We start from the raw sequence: 9,782 nt of genomic DNA, 5'->3' as shown, positions 1-9,782 counted from the left end.
GAATTACCATTAGATACCCTCTCAAACACAATCACCCCAACAATAATAAAACCTTATTCCCTTCTAAGTCAAATATGGTTACCCTTACAACTTCACAATAGGTGTATCTGATTTGATTTTAATATTTCTCCATTATCATGTTTGTACAATTTAGTTTCCTACACCATACAACCATGACATACTTTTAGATTATATAGCAACTCATTATAATAGCTAGTCAAATTGCAAAATTTCATTCATGAACTATTTACTCATCAATTTCAATATGATACAACAAATGAACCTTATAATTTACGCCACATCTTATGAATCATGCATACATCTTCATTAGTAACAAAAGATAAGTCAAAATAATGTCAAAACAAGATGCAAGAGTTATCAACCCACTGTACCAATCATTCATAAATCTAGCCCAATTTGATCATAATTGAAGAAGAGACACACATAACTACAATATGTTTACTAAAGACAATAAACGTATAGCCAATGTAACACTCACACAACCGTTTAATTTACCATCTTTAATCTAAATTTTGGGATGCATATGGCAATTAGGGTTGCATTAATCTTTAATGAGGCGAGATCTTACAAAAGAAAATTTCAAAAACTTCAAAGAGTTGTTAGTGACTTTTGAAAAATATTGTGCAATTCAACAAGGCTTCCATTACCTTGTGGGAATTTGATATACAACTCATAACCTTCTCTCTACTTCAATATTTAAAGGGCCTTTGAAGATAAAAATAAAGAAATAAAAATAGAAGAAGAAGTGAAGAGAAGAAAGTGTTGGGAAAATGATGTCTCAACCTTGAATTTACATGAGGTTACTAATTATAGTAAGTTTTCATTTGAGCATGAAATGGTGCAAAATTATCCTCAAAGCTTTTGGTTGGCTAGATAAGCATTTCGGTAAAGTTACGTCACAAGATCACAACTAGTTTTGAAGATATTGAATTTTCTGTTTTGGAGGGTCCAATGAAAAGTTTAAATTTGATTTTGAGAACTTTAGAGGCCCCTAATTTCCCTGAAAAATGGGTGTAAATGGTGTATAATTTTATGAGGCAATAGAGGACTTCACGAGAAATTCGACGCTTCAAACAATTCGTCAATTGAACAAACAGTTCTCAAGTTATGGCCTTCGAAAGTTTGTAGTCCTGAAATAGAAAATATAAAATACACCAGACACATAAATGAGCTATGAAAAGGAGGGACATGTGTTGATGTGTATTTTAACAAGTCATATGGCATCTAGAAGGGAGATAAGGTTGGCTACACCTTATTGGGTGGTTTTATCCCAAGGTTTTGTAATACTGTTTGACGGTTTCTTGTATTGTATCTCCTATATATGAGGTGCATGAGATAGATGTTGTGTGTAAGAGTCTTATGGCTATTGAGCTACCTCTAAATCTTTGATTAGTGGTACTCCCATGAAGAGCTTTCTCTGCAAGTATATTGTAATTTGTTTTTATTGTTGAATGATATATTGGGCAACTTTTGGAGTGTGGGGTTTTTCTCTCGAAAGGGTTTTCCCCATGCAAATCACAATGTTATGGTTTGAATGTTATTATATCTATTTCTATTTTTTGTAACTATTGTTAAGATCTGTAAATTTTTTTGCATTACTCTCCTCTCAAGGTTAGTGTAGGAAGTTGTTTCACTACTTGACTTCCTTAAAAGTGGTATCAAAGGTTGATCACCTTTGGTTTCAGTTGTGGGTTGTTGGGTTTTTTGAACTAATCCAGATTTGAGTGGGAGATTTTGCAGAAGATACTTTTTGATCTTGTTGCAATAATTTTCAGATGGAAAGTTCATGAGGGAAAATAGAGGTAGAGAAATTTAATGGAACAAATTTTAAGATGTGGATGCTAAAGATGGAAGATTTGCTAATAGATCAAGATCTATGAGATGCCATTGATGTGAATTTCCAAAGGCCCTCGGATCCTACTACGGAAGCTTAGTATGATGTTATGGACTAAAAAGCCAAGGGTCTAATCAGACTGTTCCTATGAGACTCTGTTCTAATCAATGTCCACGAAGAAAACATTGCAAAGAAACTATGGGATAATCTTGGTGAAATGTATCAAGCGAAATCTTTATTAAATCAAATTTTCTTGAGGAAGAAATTGTATTCCTTGAAGATGGAAGAGGGTGGACGAATTGCAGACCACCTGGAAGTATTCAATATGTTGGTGGCTCAATTAGTATCTACCCATGTTAAGATAAACGAAGAAGAGAAATGCCATATATTGGTTTGTTCTTTGCCTGATTCATGGGATTCTCTTGTTATGGCTATCAATAGTACTTCTATTGTTTTGAACTCTGAAGATGTGGTGGGTGCCCTACTTAGTGAAGAGATGCAAAGGAAGGTATCCCATAGTTTGAAGGAATCCCTAACTGTTCATGGAAGACCTAAGGAGCAAGGCAAGAAGAATGAGAAGCACGATAAGTCCAAATCGAGAGGGAGATCGAAATCTCCTAGAAAGTCCAAAGTCATTTGCTGGAATTGCAGTAAACCATGTCATATCCGTAAGGACTGTAAAGAAGAAAAGAAGAAGAAAAATAAGAAGATTGATTTTGATTCTAAGTCCAAGAAGGAAGATGGTGATGCATTTATTGTAGATTTGGCGACTCTTGCAGGGAATGATGCTTGGTTAATTGACTGAAGTGCATATTTTCATATGACTACCAATAGAGATTGGTTTTCATAATATGAATAATTTAATGGAGGTAAGGTAAAGTTAGAATAAGGTTTTCTGATGGTAGAATAAAAATGATTAATGGTCTCCTGCATATCCCTAGTTTAAAATGAAATCTGTTATCTATGAGAAAAATGATAGATGTGGGTGTGTAGGTAGTTTTTTCTAAAGAAGGATGTAAAATGATTAAGGGTGCTATGGTAATTTCTAGAGGTGTCAAGTTTGGCACTTTGTATAAGCTAGATGCATACACTATTGAGTGTAATAACACTTCTATAAAAAGTGAATCCGTGGAAGATTTGAGGGTTTCACCTTCAGTAGATGGAAATGGCTTTTGGGTACCTAAGGGTGCTCTTTCTTTTGAAACAAAGTTACCTGTAGAGAAGACTATGTTATGGCACTAGAGGCTTGACCACATTGGAGAAAGGGTCTAAGTACCTTGAAAAATAAAAACCTTGTTGAAGGTTTGAACGATTGTAATCTTGACTTTGATTTCTATGATTATTGCATTTATGGAAAAAAAAACGCGTTCAATTTTACTCGAGTTCTCATAAAACTTGTAGTTTTTTGGATCTTATTCATTCTGATTTGTCTGGTCCTGTAGATGTTCCTTCGATTGGAAAATTCACATATTATGTTTCATTTATTGATTTTAGTAGAAGGACATGGGTATATTTTCTAAAGAGTAAATCTGAAGTTTTTAGTCCATTTAAAAATAATTTAAAGCAATGGTTAAGTTACAGACTCGAAAGAAAATTAAAATTTTGAGGATTGATAATGGCCGTGAATTTTTCTCTAATGATTTTGATAGATTATGCAAAGACTGTGACATTAACAGACATAAGACAACTCTGTATTCTCCACATCAGAATGGAGTTGCAGAAAGAATGAGCATGATATTGATGGAGAAGGCTAAGAGTATGCTGAGTGGTTCTTGTCTAGAATAAAATTTTTGGGCTGAAGCTGTTGCCACTGCTCGCTACCTGATTAATAGGTCTCCTACATCAACCCTTATTGATAAAAAATCCTATGGAAGAATGGTTAGGTCACAAGCCTTCATTGAGACATCTTATAGTTTTTGGTTGCGAGGCATATGCACATGTGCCAAAGGATAAGTGAACAAAGCTGGAGAACAAGGCTGTGAAATGTATCTTCATCGAGTATAGTCATGGTGTGAAAGGATACAAGCTTTGGGACCCTATTGCACAAAAGGTAATTCATAGTAGAAGTGTTATTTTTAGAGAAATTAAGTCTCCTTCTATTATATTGCAGCTAGACAAGACTAAAAAGGAAGATGTGATTCAATTTCCTTCTACACCTAAAAGAGTTGAATCGAAACCCCTAGATAGGCAAGAATTTGAGGAGATCTCATCTAGCTCTGAATCTTTAGAAGAAGAGGAAGAACCTCTAACTCAGCTTATTCGAGGGTCTACAAGACATAGACAACCACCTGAAAGGTATTCACTTGATGATTGGAGGTTATTTTGCTTTGAATACTAATGTGGATGAACTGAAATCTGTAGAGGAGGCATTAAGTATGAATGATGCATAATACTGGAAGATTCCTATGGAAGAAGAAATGACAACTTTGAAAAAGAATGATACATGGGATCTTGTACCATTTCTTGAAGGACAGAAGCCTGTTGGTTGCAAATGGGTGTTCAAGAAAAAGATTGGTTCAGATGGTAGGATTGAGAAGTATAAATAAAGGTTGGTTGCAAAAGGCTACTCTTAGGTTGAGCGTGTTGATTATGGTGAGATATTTTCTCTTGTTGCCAAAATTAAATCCATTAGATTTTTTCTTTCTATTGTTGCTGCTTATGATTTAGAGTTTGAGCAAATGGATGTGAAAATTGTTTTCCTTCATGGTGATTTGGAGGAGGATATTTATATGACACAATCGGAGCATTATGTGGTGAAAGGTAAAAGTAATTTGGTTTGTAAATTAAAGAAATCTTTGTATGGCCTCAAATAGAGTCATAGGATGTGGTACCAAAAATTTGACATATGTGTTGAGTTTGGGATTTGAGCGTTCTAAATCAGATCACTATGTTTATTATAAAATTGACAGTGATCATTTCATGTACATTGCATTGTATGTTGATGAAATGTTATTCATTGGTAAAGGGAAAGGTATGATTTTAGAACTAAAGTCTCAGCTCATTGCTAAATTTGAAATGAAAGATCTTGGTGCAACAAAACACATTCTTGGGATGAAAATTAAAAGAAATAGAGTGAATAGAAAGCTATGGCTAGGCCAGAGTAAGTATGTGAATTCGGTATTACAGAGGTTCAACATGCAGGATTGTAGACCAGTGTGTGTTCCTTTTACAGTTGGAATGAAATTATCCATTTCAAATTGTCCTACATCCCCATTGGAGATGGAAGACATGAGCATAGTGCCTTACTAAAGTGTAGTTGGAAGTTTGATGTATGCTGTGGTCTGTACTAGACCAGACATTGCCCAAGCAGTGGGAGTTCTGTCAGAATATATGTCTAATCCTGGTAGAGTTCATTGGGATGTTGTCAAAAGATTCTTTAGATATTTGAAGGGTACCTCAGAGTATTGTTTGTGTTATCATGGTAATTCAGTTGGTGACATGATTTCCCTTGATATTGTTAATTTTGTGGATCAGAATTAAAGTTTATCTTCTTCTATGTATTATCTATCACTTAATTGTTGTATAAATCTGATTGTCTTCTTTTATGTTGTAGGAGAGGAGGAGCATTTTTTATTTCAATGTCCATTCTCACACATTTCATTTGGTATATGTAATGGGTTGGGTACAGTCAAGTGCTGCCTTGACTGGCCATGTCTTTTGGACATGGCCGATCAAGACATCACTTGATCGTGCCCCCTCACGATAATAAATGTTTGAATGAGAGACTTTATTTATCTCTCATTCAATCATTTATCTTACTAAGACTATCATGCATTAACACTCCCTCTTAGCTAGGTAAGATAAATGTAAAAGGTATTGGGAGAAATATTCATAAATCGTATGATGCTTATCTTGGGACCATAGTTTCAAGATGTGAATTGCCCCTGTTGACGATTCTATTCACAAACTCTTAAGTGGATTGCCTCTGTCGGTGATTCTATCCATAAGCTCTTGTGTGGATTGCCTCAGTTGGTGATTCTATCCACAAGCTCTTGTGTGGATTTCCGCAGTCGGTGATTCTATCCATGAGCTCTCATGTGGATTGCCTCAGTTGGCGATTCTATCCATGAGATCTTACATGGATTGCCTTAGCTGGCGATTCTATCTATGAGCTCTTGTGTGGATTGCCTCAGTCAGGGATTCTATCCATGAGCTCTTAGGTGGATTGCCTTAGTCAGCGATTCTATCCATGAGCTCTTACGTGGATTGCCTCAGTTGGTGATTCTATCCATGAGCTCTTGTGTGGATTGCCTCAGTCGGTGATTCTATCCACAAGCTCTTACATGGATTGCCTCAGTCGGTGAATCTATCCACGAGCTCTTACGTGGATTGCCTCAGTCAGCGATTCTATCCATGAACTCTTGTGTGGATTGCCTCTATTGACGATTCTATCCACAAGCTTTTACATGGATTGCTTCAGTCGGCGATTCTATCCATAATCTTGAGTTATTGTAAGATTGTCACCTTCCAATAACCTCAAAAATACAAGTGGAAATCATTTGGAAGTCATCACTTCCTTATGATTTACACAGGGCCCATAAAATAATTATTAGTATTAATAATAATAATCAATATTTACAATTTTTACCTCAGAAGTGCTCAATCTTGATTAGTAATCTCCCTCTCAATCACAAGGAATCTTGAGTTTCTTCTAGAGAACATATTTTTCTGAACATACGTCTGAATTTATGACTTTAGCAAGGGACGCTTGTAGTTTAAGTTTGAGAGGACAAGTTCTTGCAATCTGACCATAATCGAGACTTTCAAGGATATATCAATCTAATCTTAATCGGATCTTCCTTCAGGCGGTTAGGCTTTATAGAAGGAAACCTGGCTTTGATACCATGTTAATTTTGTGGATCAGAATTAAAATTTATCTTCTTCTATATATTATCTATCACTGAATTGTTGTATAAATCTGATTGTCTTCTTTTATGTTGCAGGAGAGGAGGAGCATTTTTTATTTCAATGTCCATTCTCACACATTTCATTTGGTATATGTAGTGGGCTGGGTATGGTCAAGCGATGGCTTGACCAACCATGTCTTTTGGACATAGCCGATCAAGACATCACTTGATCATGCCCCCTCACGATAATAAATGTTTGAATGAGAGACTTCATTTATCTCCCATTCAATCATTTATCTTACCGAGGCTATCATGCATTAATAGATATTCATGGTTATGTGGATTCAAACTAGGCAGGGGATATTGATTGCAGAAGATCCACCAGTGCTTATGTGTTTACTTTATTTGGTGGTACAATTAGTTGGATGAGTAAGCGATAGGCTGTGGTTGCTTTGTCCACTACTGATAAAAATTATATGGAAGATACTCATACTTGTAAAGAGGTCATTTGGCTTAAGAGATTGTGTTTAGACATTGGAATAAAACAAGAAGCCATGACAGTTTATTGTGATAGTCAAAGTGCGATCTACCTAGCTAAGAACCCGACATTTCATGTACGGACCAAGCATATTGATGTTTAGTATAATTTTGTCAGAGATATAGTAAAAAATGGCAAGGTGAAGCTAGTTAAGGTAGAAAATTTGATGAATGTTGCAAATTATTTAACTAATCATGTGAGCACAGAGAAGTTCAGATGGTACTTGAAGTATATGGGCCTCATGGCCCCTAGCAATTGATTCATTGTGTTGATACTCCCTTTGCTCTTGCAAGGTATTCGACAAGTGGGAAATTTGTTGGGAAAATGGTGTCTCAACCTTGCATTTACATGAGGTTACTATTTATAGTAATTTTTCATTTGAGCACGAAATGGTGCAAAATTCTCCCCTAATCTTTTGGTTGGGTAGATAAGCATTCTGGTAAATTTACATCTCAAGACCACAACTAGTTTTGAAGATATTAAATTTTCAGTTTTTGAGGGGTCTAATGAAAGGTTTAAATTTGATTTTCAAGTCTTTACAGGCCCCAAAACACCCTCAAAAGTGGGCGTAAATGGTCTAGTAGTTTAAGAGGCAATAGAGCACCTTGCAAGCTTTTCTATGCTTCAAATGGTTCATCAATCAGACACACAGTTCTAAGTTATGGCCTTCGGAAGTTTGTACTCCTAAAATAGAAAATAGAAAATACATCGGACACATAAATGAGTTGTAAAAGGGAGGGACACTTGTTGATGTGTGTTTTAACACATCATAAAGCATTGAAAAGGGAGATAAGGTCAGCTACACCTTATTGGGTGGTTTAATCCCATGGTTTTATAATACCGTTTGACGGTTTCTTGTATTGTATCTCCTATATATGAGGTGCATGAGATAGAGGTTGTGTGTAAGAGTCTTATGGGTATTGAGTTACATCTGAATATCTGGTTAGTGGTACTCCTATGAAGATCTTCCTCTACAAGTATATTGTAATCTATTTTGATTGCTGAATAATATATTGGGCAACTTTTGGAGTGTGGGATTTTTCTCCCGAAAGGGTTTTGCCCATGTAAATCATTGTTTTATGGTTTGAATATTATTATATCTATTTCTATTTTCTTGCAACTGTTGTAAAGATTTGTAATTTTTTTTGCATTACTCTCCTCTCAAGGTTAGTGTATGAAGTTGTTCTACTACTTGACTTCCTTACATAAATTAGAGACCAAATGGGGTTTCAAAACCTTTATTAGACTTCGACAAGATTTTGAGAACCAAGTAAAAGTCCGCCTCTCTGTTCCAAAATGGTAATTTTTAAAAGGTACAAAGGGAAACCACCTACCTAGCATTCAATGTTTTCGGAGTCAAGGAGATCTTTAATGCAAGGTATTAAAAGGAAAAAGTAACCTCAATTAAACTATTTCAAAGTATTTGCAATGAGAGTCAAGGGTTTTAGAGCACACATAAGTGAAATTAAAATGGAAGGATTAAAAGTAGAGGAAGAATTCTATTGAAGGGTGTTTTCAAAGACAAAAAAGCTAATAAACTCATAGCCCTAAGTGGTCCAACAATTGCATTCTCCACTCATTTAAAAAAAATTTCAAATGGTTTTTCAAGAAAAGCATGTGCCCTAGTCGTCACTCTGCCTAATTTTTCCTAGACTCTAGAAATATAAGTTTGAGCTAGAATTTAGTTAGGATGAAGTATAAATACCTTGGGTATGAACATTTATTATGTTTAACTAGTACATTGCCATAAAATGGTGACATGAGACTAGGGCACATAAACTTAGGTGAGTTTTGGGAAAGGGTAAATAGGAAAAATAGAGCATCAATCACTCAGAGGTTAGTAGAGTGGCCTACTTGAAGTAATTGCATTCCCTATGGTTGCACAATACACAAACCTAGTTCTTGAGTGTATAAACCAATATGATATTGACATGAGGAAGATAATGAAAAATAAAAGCAACTTTCTCATCACCCTTGATAGAGAAACTATCAGTGGATGTTTTAGATTACACGAAATAGAGGTGTTTGTATAGTTTTACTTCATTTCATCCCAAACTTACAATTTAATGAGAATAAAGTGTACCATAAGAAAATCATTTCTAGGAAATGGTTTGATATTCCTAAGAGGGGGAAATATAAAATATTAAAGACTCTTCACAACTCACATTTTATAGATGTTCTGAAAGACAACAAAATGGGTAATCCTATAGTCCTAAGTACTCTAGTAATTTCTTTGTCCATTCATTCCAAGAATTTTTCAAATATTTTTTCATGAAAAGTGCGTGCCCCAATTGCTACTCTACCTAATTTTTCTAGTCTCCAAAAACATAAGTTTGAGCTAGAATTCAGTCAAGATGAAGTATAAATACTTTGGGTATGAACATTTGTTTTTGATTATGGAAAAAATAGGTTTTGAAGGGACCCGAAACCCTTTACATCAAGATTACATAAGATAAATCATTTAAAGCCCATACAGAAAAAAACCAATAGACAAAAACCCACAAGGTTGAGAGACAATAGATACAAACAAAAAACACCACCC

Source organism: Cryptomeria japonica, chromosome 8, assembly GCF_030272615.1.
Source record: "Cryptomeria japonica chromosome 8, Sugi_1.0, whole genome shotgun sequence".
Lineage (NCBI taxonomy): Eukaryota > Viridiplantae > Streptophyta > Pinopsida > Cupressales > Cupressaceae > Cryptomeria > Cryptomeria japonica.
The sequence above is the reverse complement of the archived record's forward strand: the minus strand, read 5'-3'. Positions refer to the sequence as shown.